This window comes from Notamacropus eugenii, chromosome 4 (assembly GCF_028372415.1).
Source record: "Notamacropus eugenii isolate mMacEug1 chromosome 4, mMacEug1.pri_v2, whole genome shotgun sequence".
Taxonomy (NCBI): Eukaryota; Metazoa; Chordata; class Mammalia; order Diprotodontia; family Macropodidae; genus Notamacropus; species Notamacropus eugenii.
In genome coordinates, this window is record NC_092875.1 from 358418729 (window position 1) to 358436499 (window position 17771).

The 17771-nt window shown below is 34.8% G+C and overlaps 1 protein-coding gene across 3 annotated transcripts in view; it reads right to left on the reverse strand.

Moving 5' to 3' along the window:
- The window catches only part of SEMA5A (semaphorin 5A), a 660701-nt gene that overhangs the window by 368287 nt on the left and 274643 nt on the right, over nucleotides 1-17771 (reverse strand). The window lies entirely within an intron of this gene.

The following is a 17771-nucleotide window of genomic DNA, read 5'->3' on the forward strand; positions in this document are numbered from 1 at the left end:
GCCTCCTTCCTGCTGGAGTCAGCTTGACTCATACTGTTGCTGCAAGTAGGAGCAAGTAGGAGATTGTGTCTTATTGACACAATTCTCTTGGTTTCTTTGCTTGGTCCCAGAGATTACATTATCTGGGGAGAAGTTCTCTCTCCTAAACTCGAAGTGCTTATGTTCACCCATCTCTTCCACAGCTTCCATCAATAAATACTTCCTAAAGCCAATTTATTACCTTTAAAAAATGTGTGTCAATATGCAAAAAAGACAAGGTACCCACTCTCAAATATGTTTAAAAATCTTCTTATAACATAAAAGTTGATGAAAAAGAAAGTAGGTATACAAAGTCGAAAGTAGTCAGATATTCTGAGGAGGTAAAGATTCATAAACATGCTCTTTTGCAGATGAAGAAGAAACAGAAATGTTCTGAAGAACTTCTCATTGGATGTGGGCTTAGAGGACATATGATCACTTTTAACTCTAAATCCCAAGATGTTATAACATTATAACTGATTTAAGAGGGAGTGTAGTAATATTTTAATGTTGTAAATAATTCATGATTTTATTAATTTCACTAAATTCCCTCCATATATTAATAAACAATTTAACAAGTTTCTCTAGAAATTTTTTTAAAAAAAAAAACAACCATTATCACTTGGTGACTATCTTTCTGGTCATCAGTCTCGGATCTTGGCTAGGTTGATAGGTGGGTTTTCAGACAACAGCTTAATAATCTACTGCCAGGGCTATACTGAATGGTCTTCCAGCATGATAAGATCTGCCTGGGCATTCTTTCTATTGGCATCACTTTTAGAAATCCAGAATCAATGAGGCATCAAAGGAAAGTGAGGAGGTCCTTTAATGTAGAAAAGCAATAATGTCATACTTAAAAAAAAGAATTAGGAATTTTTGCTGTTATTATCTTGTTTCACCCAAAGTAGTACAAAAGAATTATTTCACAAGAATGTAGTGATGCTCTGATACAGAAGTAAAGGAAAAAAAGGGCTGGCTATGGAGTTAAAAAACCTGAATTCAAATCATGATTCTGATACTACCTGTGAGACTTTGGACAAAGTATTTAACCTCTGTGAGAGGTTAGTCCATCTAACTATGAGAGTGATAGACTAGATGACCTCTCTAACATCTCTTCCAGCTCTAGAATTATGATTCTAGTACAGTAATAATTATCAGTCTAATCAATAAATGCTTATTAAGGTTAAAATAAAATTCAAGCCCAGATAAAAGGTAAATCCACTTCTAAATTGTTCTTCCAGAAAATGCTAGCTGTAAATAGCAACAGTATTACATTTTCTTTTGAAATTTCCTAGTTATAAATCAACACAAAGAACAAAGAGAAACTCTGACATTTAAAACGTAGAGTTATGTTCTAGGGTTGTGATATTCTTCAGTGTTTTAAAGAACAAAATATGTAGAAGGACATATTTGTTCTAGGAGTTTGTTAGTAATTGAGTCCACACTATAATGCTCACATTTTCATCCAATTTTCAAATTTCATTATCATAATGTTTGACTAATATATTCTCAAAGTCACCAGTTCTGGCCCTTCTTAAATGGAAGTCATTAGCATAGGTAAATATTTCCCTTCCAAGGAGTTTAGTAGTGTTCAGTCATCCTGTTTAGTGGTTTGTTGGAAAAAATCAGGCAGTAGAATGAAACAACTATATGAGTAAAAAAAGTAATTTAGATTCTTTCATTATCAATATTTATTGAGCACTGATAGTGTGTTCAACTGTACAGAGAAAGAAAGTGTCTACTATAATTGGAAAAGCAAGCACAGGCAAGAGACTGCATTAAGACTCATAGAATTTTAGAATTGGAAAGGATCTTAGAGGTTAGTCCAACCTTGTGGGAATGACACACATTGAGGGGGACACACTAATCATAACCAGGCTCAGGACGGTAAAACAGTGAAGAGAAAGGGCTTGATATCAAGAGCAAAAATGAAAAAAAAGAAGGAAGGAAGGAAGGAAGGAAGGAAGGAAGGAAGGAAGGAAGGAAGGAAGGAAGGAAGGAAGGAAGGAGGGAGGAAGGGAGGGAGAGAAGGAAGGGATAGTATTTGAGATACTGTGGAATCTAAGAACATTTTCCCCCATACATACTCCCTCTACCCACTCACCCAACTGACATTTGAACATGTTCTTGATAAGGGAAAAATTTTTTTCAAGAATTATATTGTCTTATCCATTTCTCTTTCCCTGAGATTCATCCGGAAAAATTGTTCCCTTGCCCCTAAAACACTCCAGTTTTGTCAATTATCAAACATGAATTAGATTACATGGTGATAACTTTTTGTTCTGTTGTTTAGTGCAGGGACTGCATAAAGTAGGCACTTAACAGATGCTTGTTAAATTGACTTGACTTTTCTGTATCATGCCCCATCTGAAAGTCTGGTGAAATCCATGCATCCCTCTTCCAAATGATGTTTTTAAATATATAAAATAAAATGCACAAAATTTCCAAGGAAACCAATTACAATGGAATTAAAATGATTTTCCCCTTCCAATTTCAAAGACTCCTTGAATAGAGGACCTCAGGTTAAAAACTCCTGATTTGATAAATGTATAGCCCCTACTAATTCATAGACAATTTAAGTTGATCTAACCACTGTAATACTTGCTATTTTTTTACACTAATTCTTAAAGTTGTCACTCAAATTTGAATTTGGATGGATCCTCTCTGAATCACAGAGACTTATGTACTACCTAAAAAAATACGTGCATTTCAGAAATCAACAAGCATTGATTAACCACTTACTATGGTCCCAAGGCACTATGCTAAATTTAGAGGGTTCAGATAAAGGCAAAATTCAGCCCTTGCCCTGATGGGAATAGCTCACATTCTAATGGGAGAAATAATGTGTAAACAATTATGTACATGCAACTTAAAAATGGGGTAAATGGATGGTAATATCTCAGTGAAGGAAGTAATAATCCATACAGCGTAGAAAAAGGTAAAAAATGTGTTTGTTTTTCAAAAGATTTTTCTTTCTGGGTCATCAGCATTTTTTTCCATTTTAAATGGATTCTCAGGAGGTTAAGTACAAGGATAATGCTAATAATACCCACAATACATCTATATAGCATTTCCATGTATCCAAAGCACTGTCTCACAACTCCATAAAGGTAAATAGTGCAAGCATTATTGTTCCCATTTTGTAAATTATGAAACTGAGATTCTAAAAAGTTAAGCAATTTGTCCATGGTGATACAAGTAATAAATGTCTAAAGCACAATAACAGATGGACAGTCCAAGTTTTAAACTGGTAGTTATAGAATATGGAAGGAGCCAGAGAAAAGACTCATGTGCTTAGGTTAGAGTCTTTGTTGAAGATTTATGGAAAGACTTGGACCATAATTGTCCACGAGGTGTGAATGAATTGCAACCTGCATTGGAGTTGGAAGCATTCATGTCAATACGATTATAGATCCTTCAAAGTGTCAGAGTCCATGGACTGAGTCAAGAAGGGCCAGGTTTTGGATCTCACTCCCATCCATTCCCTATTTTTTCCACTCCTTTCTCTGACAGAAATTTGTTGCTACTAATAAGGTACTTGGAGAATGCATTAGATAAAGCATCTTAATCAAGATTCCTGCTATAGTCAGAAAAAATAACAGAACAAAACAAAGAACTGTCCTCAAAGAGTCAAGTAACAATAAACTGCATTTGTAATGACACTCTCTCTTCAAGAACCAGTGATTTATATTCTCGTCTTTTATAATTCAGACTTTTAGAATTCTCAGCCTTGGATTCTATCCATTAGTCAACAGTATCCCTATTTAAATGTGCTTATGAAATGAATCCTGAATTCAGAGTACACTGATGCCATACTTGGCAAAATGGCTTCTGAATAACAGAAACATTCACCTTATGAATAGTATATACTCAGACAGTCTTTTTTTTTTTTTTAAGAATGACCCTAGTGAACCATTTATTACTTACCTGTAGATTAGAGACAGGGATAAGAAGGTCCAGGTGTGTAAGGTTATTGGTACGGTGAGTTTCTAGAAAGAATACTCCCTCTACTAGTATAGATTGGCAGCAACTTTGCAATTTACAGTTTCAGAGAGTTGCCTTGAGTACTAAGAGATTAAATAACTTATCCCAGGGTCACTTAGACAGTATGTGTCAGAGGAGACTTGAATGAAGATCTTCCTGACTGAATCTGGATCTCTATTTACTCTACTATGCTGCCTCTAAAACTACAGATACCAAGCTTAATAATCAGGCCATAAGTAATAATCCAGTATTATTAAAAAATCAATTAAATAATCAAGTGATATCTCATTGAATAAGCCTCCATAATGAGTGGGGACACACACACACACACACACACACACACACACACACACACACACACACACACACACACACTCTCCAAACACTGGTTTGGGAATCCAAATGCCTAGATTTGAATCCTTGCTATGCAACATATATCATTTATGACCATGTTTCATATGTGAGATGAAAGGGCTAGATTAAGATAATTTCTAATGTTTCTTACAGTCATAAATTCTCTGAACTGACAAAGTAAGCATTATTTACCGATTAACTTGACATTAAATCAAGTTGCAGATACTTTTTTTTCCCAGAAGTTCTGTATGTGTGGTGACATTTAAATGTTCTAATTATTTTGTCACTGCATGGAGAGGAAGAAAAGTAATTACCTTTGGAACATGAAATTTAGTAAATAGATTATTAAGCTGAACAATGAAATGGCTTCTTTTAAGGCAGCTAGATAGTATGAGAGAAAGAGTGCTGGAGATTGAATGTGGAAGACCTGAATTCAAATCCTTCCTCAGAATCTATGTGATTCTGGGCAATTCACTTAACCTCTCAAATTCTCTCAGCCTCATTTCTTCACCTGTAATAATAGCACCTCCGGCAAAGGGTTGTTGTGGGAATCAAATGACATTATATGTAAGGGGCTTTTCAAACCTTAAAGTGCTCTAAAAATGATAACCACTGTTTGATGAGGAGGAGGAGGAGGAGGAGGAGGAGGAGGAGGAGGAAGGTGTGGATTATGACAAAAACAAGGGAAAAAAAGCAAACTTTGGTAGAAAAAAAGGTGTTTCCTTAACTGTTTATGATTCAGTCTCACACAAGTACCACTGTGAACTGAAACTGAAAGCAGTAAGTGAGAAAGGCTAACAGCATTCCATCCATTTAAAAAGTAAAGCTGACTGTAATCAATAGTCAGAAGTTTTTATTGCCACTACAGGCAAGCTATGAATGTCAGATCTAGGAAAACCAAAGGGCTAGAACAAAGCGCCAATTTCCTTTTTTCTTTACTTTTCTTTTTTCTTTTTTTTCCTTGAACTCCATTCATCTTCATTAATAGCTAGCAAGTTTGGACTTTTTTAATAGCACATTTTATCCTTGTACTTCTCACTCTAAGAACTCTGATTCTCTGCCAACTCTCCATGAATTATAAGACAGCAAAGAAAAGTAGTTCCTCACCAAATTTATGAAATCACATAGCTGGGAGAGATCTTAGAAATGATCTAGTTCAGCCTACTTATTTTATAGATGATGAAATTTAGGCTCATGGAGGTGAATTTTTCAAACTCACATCAAAAGTTAATGATAGATCCAGGTCTAGAACCCTGATCTTATCTGTCCGTCTATCTATCTATCTATCTATCTATCTATCTATCTATCTATCTATCTATCTATCTATCTATCTATCATCTATCTAACTATCTTGAGAAAAGAAATATTGCAACAGGATTTTTTTAGGTCCCGGGTTTGAGAGAGAAAACATTAGTGGAGAGAGCTGTGGGAGTATAGAGGAGAGAGGTGGAAGGAAATCATAAAAGACATTAACTATATTTATCTCTGGTAGTTAAGTAAAACATCCAAAATAAAGGTAATTAGTAGAAAAGACACAATTTTTAAAAGCTATTTTCTAAGTTTCAAAGATTAGAAAAATTTAAAAAATACAATGAAAGTTTTAATGACTCAAAGAACAACGGCTGCAGAGCTAAGATAGGTAACATCCTGTCACAAGCTGTTTTTGTTTTTGTTTCTCCTGCTAGCACTTGATGTACATTTTCCCCCAAAACTCCCCAAAATGTTCTGAGTGTTCTCACTTCTTATTATAATAGTTTCTATCCATGTAGGGTTGGAAAAGTATATAAAGTATTTTGCACATATTTTTCAATTAAAATCCTGAAAAACAAAATTGTTGCTTTTTTTAACTAGCTTGTCATTGGCTTCTTAATTTATTCTCAATACAAGCACAAGTGTATTGGTACAAAGTTACCTGTATTTATGATTCATGGACTTAGGAGATAGTGATCTCATTGGGACAGCAATTTATTCCCCAAATACTTACATAATTTATAGAAAAATAGATGGAAGAGAAGACAATAGATTTAGTATAGCCCCGTTAATTCAAATTCAGTTGAGGAAAGGAAAAGAGACAGCTGTTGGGGGGGAGGGTGGAAGGGGAATGATTAAACAGCATTCAAATTGGCAAACACATCAGTTTCAACTCAATGAACACACATTCTTACTGACAACTACAGCCAATAAATTCATGTCTCAAATTTTTATTTTAGTTTCTATTCATATTGTCTGAAAAAATGATTACTGAACATTGACAGTAAAGCATGCATTTTTAGACTAATCTAATAGTAATCAAAACATCAGCTATATTATCTTGAATTTAAAAATTAACTATGGCAAGAAAGCAGCATAAGAAATTCACATTAAGCACAAAAGGCAAATGTCTAGATCTAGACATTTGTTGTTATATTGACATTTGTAGGTTTCCTCTAAAAAGCAAAATGTTTCTTATGGACTAACCATTGAACAATGGCCTTTTCAGACCTCTGGAGTGTGTGTATTTGTTCACCACAATTGCTATAGGTTGAATCACCCTGAAAATCAATAGCATTTGACACATTTATTTTATAATTTTAGGATGATAAATGACTCACCAGTCACAGCCACCATCTATTACTATAAAATTTCAGTCCTTTGCAGTCTATTGGACAAACAACAGGCAAGTTTGATTCATATTTCTTCCCTTTGCATTTTTCAATTTATTCATTTACACTTGGCCTCTAGGTAATTGTGCGATGTCAACTTCCAGAATTCATAAGCCACTACATTTCACCAAAGCAGGAATTCATCACAGGTTTGAAAGGAGTATAACTATGACAGCAAGGGGTATTGATAAACTGGCAGCACTCAACTAGTACCTTGGCTCCCCTGTCGCATCAGCATTTTAGGAGGGGAAGAAGAGCAAGAGAAAATGAAAACAGGCCAAAGGATTCATGGTTTGTCATTTATTCAGTAGATCTGTCACCAATGTATGCCAGAACAAAATATAAGTACAAGTGCATTTCTAAACAAATGAGACCATATACCTCCATTTATCCAATGCTCTGTGATTGTCAGGCTGCATTTGTTGCTGTCCTACAGAAATTGTCTCTCCTTGTTTCCAGAAACAAGGAAAGAAAAATGAGCACTAAGGAATGATTCAGGTTCTCTTGGAGGCAGATGTAGGGGAACCCTTCCCTCCTTAAGGCCCAAACCGAGGTCTATACATAGGGAAACAATTGAATATGCGTTATATTTACAAATCAGTTATGTGACAAAAGTTAATATAATAATGATGATAACTACCTCGGGGTTATGGATCACCTCACTACCAACCCCAAAGAAGAGATAAAGCAAGGTTTTGTCATTGCAGGGTCAAAAAGGAATTATTATGGGCTTAAACAAGGTCATGCATTTGAATGTTTTATACAGGCATTCAACAGAGGCAAATTGCATAGTGGTTAGAGAGCAGACCTTGGAATAGGAAAGTCCTGGGTTGCAGGCCTGACTCTATGATATACTAGATGTGTGACTGGCAAGGCACTTTACCTCCAACAGCCCTGAGCTACTCTCTGGAATTATAAAATACAAAGTCGGAGAGCAGGTGTTGATTGGCCTCCATGGAAAGAATTTCTTACCTAAAACTCCATGCACTGGTGAAACCATAGGCCCAATTATTTTTTTAATGAGTTTCCTTAAGTTTAAGCAATGGGCTGAGTGTATTAGTATAGTGAAAAGAATTGAGAATTCTCAGATTCTATCACAGTCAGTAAATGCCTAAATTTCTAATTAGTTTAAATTATTTGAAAAGTTTTCTCAAGGAGGTGAAAATTCAGAAAGTACTTGAATGAGAGAACATTTTATAAAGTGCAACATGATGGCAATGACTTACTTCCTTTCCTTTTGCCCCATGAATAACTACTTCTTGCATGAATAACTACAGTTATTTAAAAGGAGTGTAATAAATGAGCAAGAGACAGAGAACTAAAGATCTTGTTTTCAGAAAGTATAAAAAGTAGGGAGTTTGTAGTGGGTTAAGTGATTACCATCTCTCCTAAAACTAGAGGCCTCTTTCTTCCAAGAAGTTGATAATAAAGATGCTTGAAAATATCTTTCTCCTCTTTCCAAAGGACTAAATGAAGTAGTCTTTAAAATTGGATGAAAACAAAGAAGATAAAGGATCTGGAGAGGCTGTGTCTGAATGAAGAGGCGTAAGTAGATTTTTATCATTATCATTAGAAGGACTACCTCTCTTACATCTCAGATCCATTAAAGAAGTTAGGAATCTGAAAAAGAGAAGACTGTGATAAAAAGAAAAAAAGGAGAGAAAGAAAATCACTATGTGAACTATGCAATAGTTATTAAGTTCATCCTGTAGATCAAAGGCTCAATCTTTTTTGATATCATGGACCCCTTTGGCAGTCTGGTGAAACTTATGATGCCTTTCTCAGAAGAATGATTTCAAATTCATAAAACAAAATAGCATTACAAAGGAAACAAATTATATTATATTATATTTAATGGTCATTAAAAAGTGTTTTTAAGTGCATAGACCACAATTTAAAAACCCATGGCAAAAGAAGCTGGACCCTGAAGAGAAAATAATTGGGTTCAAATGAATGATAAAGTAGATGCATTGATACTATTAAGATAATTCACTAAGGAAGGAGCAAAGAAAGAAGAAACAAATGACTCTCTGCTGAAAGGTAATGAGGAAACTATCTGTTGAATCTAGCATGTCGAAAACAGGTTCATTATCTTTTCTCCTAAACCTACCCATCTTCCTAACTTACTCATTTCTATTGAGAATACCAGTATCTTTTAGTCACCTAGATTTGCAAACTTAGTATATTATCCCCTTTTCCTCAACTCCCCTATCCAAATGGTGGGCAAACCCTATGAATTCTCTTCTCACTCTGATGACTGCCACCCCAGTTCAAGACTTCCTCACAACCTCAACTCCATGGGACTACAGAAGACCAGGATGCAGCATCTCGGTAATTAATGAACTCCTTAGAGTTCGTTTTGATTCTGTATCTGTGCTTGAATAGTTGGTGCATTAAAAAGCAAATAGACCATTTCAGCCTCATTATTTCAGGGCTCCCTCACCCCTCAAAAAGCACAACACACTGATTTATTGAACATTACTTTTCATCACACACTCTTATGTTGTAGACTAAGAAAAGCATATCTAAGTGATTAGGACTAGAGATATACAAATCCTACTGTACTGTGATCATATTTTATCTGAAGCACTGAGTTGATTCTGACTAAATTTTAGAAAAATTTCTGATAAGATGAAGAACACTCTGAGTAGGGAAACTAAGATGATGAAGCCCCTTAAGATCATTCATCAGTGAATGGAGTGAAGGACTTGTGATGTGTTTCCCAGAGGGGGAAAAAAAGTGTGAGGAAATGACTCATTTTCTTCAAGTTTCTGAACAGCTAGAATGTAGAATTTGGAGCCAACTTTTACTACAAAGCCCCAGCTCAATACATGGAAATTAAGGAGGTAAATTTCACATTAACGCAAGAGACAAATTCCTCACTGAAGGTCTAGGAGGAGAGGCTGAATGACAACTTTTTGGCTATGATTCAATGGGAAATTTTTTGGTCAAGTGTGGGATAGTGGGTTGGACTAGAGGGCTTCTGACATCCCTTTCAACTCTGAAACTGTGATTTTCTGTGAGTATAAGATATTAAAAGTTATTAAACTTGGTCTTTTCTGAAAAGTAAAATTAGTTGTCCTTCCACTAGTAAAATGTTGTGGGGATATTATTGTTTTAGGGTACAGAATCACTACCCATACTCTGATTGCCCTAAAAGCAAGTACTTCAGACACTTTTGCGTCAGTGTTTCCTTGACTGGAAATCAAATATTTTCTGCCTTTTCCCCTCTACTTTTCCCCTTATACGCAAAGAAAATCATTTAGACATGTTAAATGCTGCTTCATTCTCAACATTATTATTTCAAGTTCCTAATATCAACTAAATAGCTGTGTGCAAGTGGATGAATCATACCATCATTGTATATTCAATGATATTTATTGATATTCTGGCCAGAGATAAAGATGGCCATTTTGTATCTTAATTCATGACGATAACTGTCTTGTTTCATTAATGATTTTATTTCTGAAAGGAACTTCTTTGACAGAAGAACTTTACCTACTCCTTAACTTTCCAACATGAACCCTAAGTTATACCAGCACCCACACCACACAGCCTGGCCACCCTCTTCACGTGCCTATAAACTGCAGCTACACTACCACCATCACAAATCTCAACTTTAGTTATTGCCATCAAATGCTAAATTTGAGGTGTTGGGAAGCCAATTTTTCTCAGGACTCAATATGAAAAAAAACCAAAACACTGGCTATGCAAGCAGAATTTTAAAATTTGTTAGTTCTACCAACTCATACAATAAGAATTAGTACTTCCTTATACATACTCCCATCTTAATTATTTGCACATGAGTAGGGTCTGTAGATTTTTAGTTTAATTGATTGATTTTACTGATTGCTTTTTTCTTTTTCCTTTTTTCTTTTAAATTATTTTGTAAGGGATGGTTCTCTGGGAGGAGGAAAAGGAGTAAGAGGAAGAGAAGGAGGAGGAGGAGGAGGAGACATGGAAAATCCAGTCAGTAAAAATATAGGAGAATATGAATCTATTTTTAAAAGGATTAGCATTTCTCACCTCCTCTGTAATTCATGATTAACATCCACCTTGCCTACTTAAAATACCCTATTGCTTCATTCATTTATTTTTATCACCATAAAATCAAGCCCCTGCCCACACTTCTCTCTTCCTATACTTTCACCCATTTCCAACTCAGCTCAGTCCCTTGTCCAGACTCATCTCATCACAGTCTTTCCCTTCACTAGGTACCTCCATTGCTCTCTGGGGCATCCCTGTTCTACTATCTGCAAAACGTCTTACATTTTTCAGAACTTCTCTTTTATTTCTTCACCTTAATAGAGTCTATAATAATAATATTTACAATTTAGTCCCAGGCTATCTGAAAAGCTTCTTCAACATAGGACAGAGGAGTATATCTATTGGCTCCCTATTACTTAGTGACAAAAGTTCAGGAGCCTACACAATCTGCTACCATCCCATCTTCTCAGCCTCTGTGTTCTCTGCATGTGAGGACTACTTTTGTTCTATGAAAACACCTGGCTTTTTTAGCCTGCGTGCCTTTGTTCAAATTGGTCTCCATTTCTGTAACGGCTGTCTTTCTCGGGGTGATCTTTTAAATGCCTAACTATCATTGAAGCCCAACTCAAATGTCACATTTTCAAAAAAATCCCAGCTCTTGCCTAATGACACTGGCCTTCAAACTCCCAACCCAACTGAACATCTCACAAAACTCTTTGCTCTGCACTTCTCAAGTGTACTTAGCATGTGGTGCTGCATGTTACTTGTGTCTTCCTAGGGATAGGGATGGTCAGTTAGGTGAATAGAGTGCTGGAGTTGGAGTCAGAAAGACTTCATATCTTAGCTTTGTGATCAAGTCACTTAACCTTGCTTGTCTCAGTTTCCTCATCTGCAAAATGATCTGGAGGAAAAAAATGGCAAACCATTCCAGTATCTTTGCCAAGAAAATCCCAAGCTCACAAAACAACTGGATATGACCAAAAAAGATGACTAAACAACAACAAAGACATAGGGACCATGTCAGTCATTCAACAAGCATTCATTAAGCACTTCTTATGTGCCAGGAACTAAGTTAAATGATGGGCATACAAAGAAACAAATGGGGAGGGGGGATTAAGGAGCAAATAGTTCCTGCCCCTTAGGAGCTTGTATTTTAATGCAGTATAAAAACATGAAAATACATACAAGAAACATACAGAGAAGACACAAGGTAAAATCAGAGGGTAAAGAGAGTTTAGCAGAGATAAGAACTAAGAAATGTAAAAGGTAATTATTTTAGCTGAGTCTTGAAATAAAGGGTGTTGGGAGGTGGGGAATAATATTTCAGACAGGAGTCAAGTAAATGGAAAGGCATGGAGATTAGTGATAGATTATAATGCTCAAGGAACAAGAAGGAGACCAGTGAGATTGAAGTATAGAACACACAGAGAGGGATAAAAGGAAAAAAGAATGGAAAGGTAGGAACGGTCAAAGTAATGAAAAGCTTTAAAGGCCAAACAGTTGCCTTTAGAACAAAACTTTGTATTTGTCCTAGAGCCTAGAATTGAGTGTTGTACAACGTTCTATAAACAGTAAGCGCATAATAAATATTTTTAAATTTAATGTCATAACATCTCTGATATTTCCTGAGTCAGAAATAGCATTTCAATTTCTTATTTCATTTTGATACTTTCATTTATTTAACAATATTTACAGAGTGGTCCAAAGCATTGTGGTAATCACAGCAAATAAAACAAAGATGAATGAACCATAGTAATTGTCCCTTATATTCTACTGAAGCCTTTCCTATTTCACCTTTGCATTCTAATTTACATTGCAATTATTTGCATATATCTTAAAATAACTTCTAGCCTATACCTGTCAGGAAGTAGGGAGTCTTACATTTATATTACTCCAGATACCTAGAAAAAATGTCTTAGGAACAATCTATGTCCTCAAAATAGATATCTATCAAAGTAATCAATTTTAAATTGCTATAAGAGATGCAAATAGGATTCAGAAGACATGGGTCTAAAGACCCTAATAATAATTAACTAAATGACTTTGGGGAACTGATTCATCTACCTTTTCTGGGTCACAACTTTGTCATTTAAAAATAAGTTCACTAGGTTTAAAATATTAAAACTTTAATAGTATCTGACAAATAAAGATGAACAAATAAAATGTGTATACTTAATCACTAAAGACCTTTGTGTGGAGGAAAGGGAGTCAAGCTTCTTCTTGACCAAGAGTATAAATATAAATGCAACATATTTATACAACGTAGATATAAATACAACATATAATTTGAAAAATATACATCAGTGTGAATAGCCCATTTGAAATTGTAGTCCAAATAATTAATTAATATATCATTCTTTAAATTACAGTAGAATCCTAACAGGGTATAGTTACATGGTAATGTTATGATCCATTAGAGAGGTTTATTGCTAATAAAAATGACTCAATTTATTTTTGAATTTTCATTTCATATTAATAAAAGAAAGCAATTTAAATTCATAGATTCTAATAGTTTCTTTTGTGAATGGACACTAAGGATTTATAAACGTATTTTGCTAGCATACGCACTGAAAGAGAGACACTTGAAGAACACCTTTCCCCAGGACCATCAAAAGTGTACAATGAATTATGTAATTAATTAACATTTTATCATCATAAACAAGAAATGTTGCTTATCCCTAAAGACAAAGAAAGTAAAGTAGCAAGCCCTCCAAGAATTCCTCTTTTTCCCATTCTTGCAGGTAGATAAAACTTGAACTACAAATTAAAACCAAACAAAAAACTCTTCCTTAGCCAATCCCAAGCAAATAATAAAAGAGATTTAACAGTTTTCTGCTTTGAAATTGTAGAGACACAGGTGGCAAATTGGAACATTCATTTTAGTTTTTGTGCTTGTTCTAGCTGTTGTGAGTGAGAAGCAGGCTGTGAATTCTCTTTCCCTCAGTAAAAAGCAACATAAAGATAGATCTTGAGCACTTACCCAAAATAACATTACAAGAGATATCCACGCTGGATTTGCTCCAGCCCTTTTGTGTTCTTGGGAGAAGGGGGAGTACACTGCAAGAGTTTGACTACTGGCACTTCACTGTATACTTCCAGATGTACAAATGTTGCTTTCTACCAGCTGCACTTTTTTTTCTTAAAAAATACAAAAGCCCAATTCTTGTAAAGTAACCACAGTGATCAAAGCAAGGCAAGAGGGGGGTGAGCGAAATCTGGGGTCCATTACTATGGTAGAATCAAGCAGACAAACAAAGTGCAGAATTTAAAATCTCCTATGTTGCTATACATTTCAATGTGATTTTTTTCCTTCAATGTATCAGAATACAGTATATAGAATAAAACAGTGAAGTAATGCAGTGAGATACACAACCACCCCTTTATGGAGGTGCAAAAAAATCCAGCTTAGAAAATGATGACATTATTTGAATATTTAGTTGTTTTTCTCAAATGGCTTATTTTATTCAATAATGATGTTTTTATTATTGTAACAGAAAGAAGAAGCATTATGGAAAATACTAAACTAGATATCTGGTTTTTTAATATTACTCTGAATTTAAACAAAATCATTTAAGATGAGCACTTTAGATAACTCATTTCTTAAAAGGATTTATTTTTCACTTGCTTTGAAATAAGAATTTGTTTGAAGTTCTTTCTGGAATTCACTTTAAACAGAAACATGGATGAAAGACCCACCAGCAGAGGATGTCCTTCTCTCCATATCCTGCCAGAGACCTCAGAAGCAATACCAGGTGCTTACAAGGTTTTGATTCAAAAAAAAAAGTCACCAAGAATATTTCTTCCACAGAGATGAAGGATCACCAGGCCTTACCATCTGCCCTGCCTCTATAACCTGAAGATCCCTCACACCTATTAATTAAATTAATTAATTAAACCTATTGATGAGCCTGAGGATTCAAGGACCTTGACATCCACCCTGGATTGCTTCTAAAGGGCTCTCAGACATTCTCTCTGCCCTGCAGCTGAAATTTCTTTTATATGTTGTCTATTCCAATTAGAGTATGAACTCCTTGAAAGCAGGAATTGTCTCCCTTTTTCTATTTGTATTCCTAGGACTTTGAACATATTAAATATGTATTGCTTTTGCTTTAATTCATTCATAAATTCATACTGAGAGAGAGAGAAAGAAAGAAAGGGAGATTGAAATTAAAGGACTGTTCCTAATTAAATCCCTATTTGACTTGCTCCTGGTTTCACATACCACAATATTGATGTAGGATAAAATGTTATCCTTGGGAGAAGTGATATCTTATAGGTGGCAAAGTAAGTGCACATTTGAAAATAATTGTTCTGGTGAATCTAATTACAGTGCCAAAACATTTTTTTTTGCTATTTTTGTTTTTGTTTTGCTACATTTCTTTTTTTAAATGATTTTTTTAGTTCTCTCTCTTCCTTGACATGGGTCACTTGTACTGCTTGAGTCTAATGGTAAAGATTTGAAGTCTGCAGGTAGAAGTTCCTCTCTCAGATTAACTCAAAATCAGCTTATATTGGGCTGGTTTCTCTTGAGATTTATTCTTTGACTCAGTTTCTCTGACAAATTAGATCACTACTCTTCAAATCAGGGGACCTGGATTTTCTTCCTTTCATATTGTTTCATTTAGTGGCCTTGGAGCAGCCATTTTTACCTCTGTAGACCTCAGTTTCTTCATCTGTGATATGAGAGAGTTGGGCCAAATCAGGAGTCTTAAATTCAAATAATGTTTACACTCTACCACTACCCAATCTCTTTATTTTCTTATTATAAAAATTGGTTCTTAAAATTATATTTCATCTTTAAACAAAAGGTTGAATTTCATGACTTGAAGAGCTTTAGTTTTGAGAACTTTGGAGTAGATTATCTCTAAGGTATTCTTTAGCCCTAAAAATCTATGATTCTGAGTGTTTAAAATTAAAAGGAAGTCTGTAAAGTTGAAATAAGATTTGCAATGGAAAAACGATTCATAAGTAGAAAGGAAATTAATATGTAAATTTTATCTAAGTCTGAAATAGACTTTGGTTTGAGACATACAAGAAATCTGAAACTCATAAACATTCAAACTGATGCTGATTCTAGTGTAAAGTGCAAATCCTAAAGTCGAATCCAGTTCTATTTCTCTCAAATTTGAGGATCAAATTGTCCAAACTTTTCTTTATTAGAAGAAATGATATCTTCATAAATCTCACATATAGAGGGAAGACCAAGAAATGAGTATTAATCAAGGTAATATTTAGAGTCTTTGTACAAATCAACTGGCATCATTTTATAATTTTCTGAGGTAGTGATTTGTTACATATAGCTGAAAAAGAATTTAATGTAGCCTTAGGCAACAGCCAGAGTATTCTGAATGAGGAAGCTGATAATCCTATTCTATTGTGTTAAGGTCTGAATGTGATACTTTACAAAGCACTTTGACAAGCTAAAAAACACACAGAGGAAACCAACGAAGATGATAAAGCGTCCAAGTTCATGCCACATGAAGACAAGTGCAAAGAATGAGGGATGTTTAACCTGGAGACAGGGGAGAACAAAATAACCATCTTTATTTCTTGTGAAGGGATTTCACATAAAAGAACCATTAAATCTGCTCTGCTTAGTCCCAGTGGACATAACTAGGACTAAGGGGTAGAAGTTGTAGAAAGGTAGATCTATGCTTATTAAAAAAAGAGTTCTCCATAAGTAAAGCTCTTCACAAGTAGAATTGACTGCCTCAGAAAGTAATGGGTTCCCCCAAACTATGTCATTAAGCAAAGGCTACATGACCTTTTGGAAGGATGCTATAAAGGTTATTCCTGTTCAAGCATAAATAGAATTAGATGACCGTGAAGATCACTTTGAGATTCTATGATACTGAGGGGGTGCAAAGACTAGAACTGAATTCTAGTGAAAATATAGTAATCATATGGAGTGCTAGAAATAGTGTATCACTATGCAGCAATTGTTTAGGCCACATATGGTACAGTAACATTATGCATAAAAGCCTATTTAAACTAGCATTAGAGTCATTCAGTTTAACAATGTTTTCACAACTTTACCATAGCTTTAGAAAATTCATACCACAATCAATTCAAAGGTAAAGTTGTAAACCAAACGGCAAGAACTATGTGATTAACGTTAACATAGCACTGAGAATATCAGGACAATTGGCTTTCTTGTTGTTTTTGACTTAAGCTTTTTCTGCAGTTAGGAAAAAGAAATTAGCAGAGCTTGAAATGACATTAGAATTTGAAGAGATCCAAGAGGTCATCTCATTCAGCGCCATGTGTAAAAAACAAAAAAGAAGAGAAGAAAAAAACAAAGAAACTACCTAGTAGCTGATTGTATATATTGTCCAAGGTACAACTGTAGTTGGGATCAATTTTAAAATCCATGTGAAAAAATGATGGCATTTGTGTAAGTATTCAACTTAATAGACTCATATTTTTTTCAAGAGCAAATAGGGAAATGAGCTTCTTTCTAATTACTTCTCAAGCCTTAGTACCGGGTTTGAAAGCTCTAATAACTATAAGCAACAATACAGAGGAAGCAGATATCGAGCTGTGCAACCTTCCTTTCTCTCTAGCGTTCTTTTACAAACATGGAATTCTCCTTTAATTATCATTACAAAAGGAAAGCAATTATGTCTTTTTTTTAAAGGTTTCACAAAAAAATCTTGACAAGATGTTTCCTACCAAGAAAAAATATTCTAAAATGAAAACAGAGAGCCCCAACCTCCCAGAAACCTGCTGAATACCATTTACCTTTACCTTTCATTAACGACAACAAGGATAAATCAGTGTTGTCCA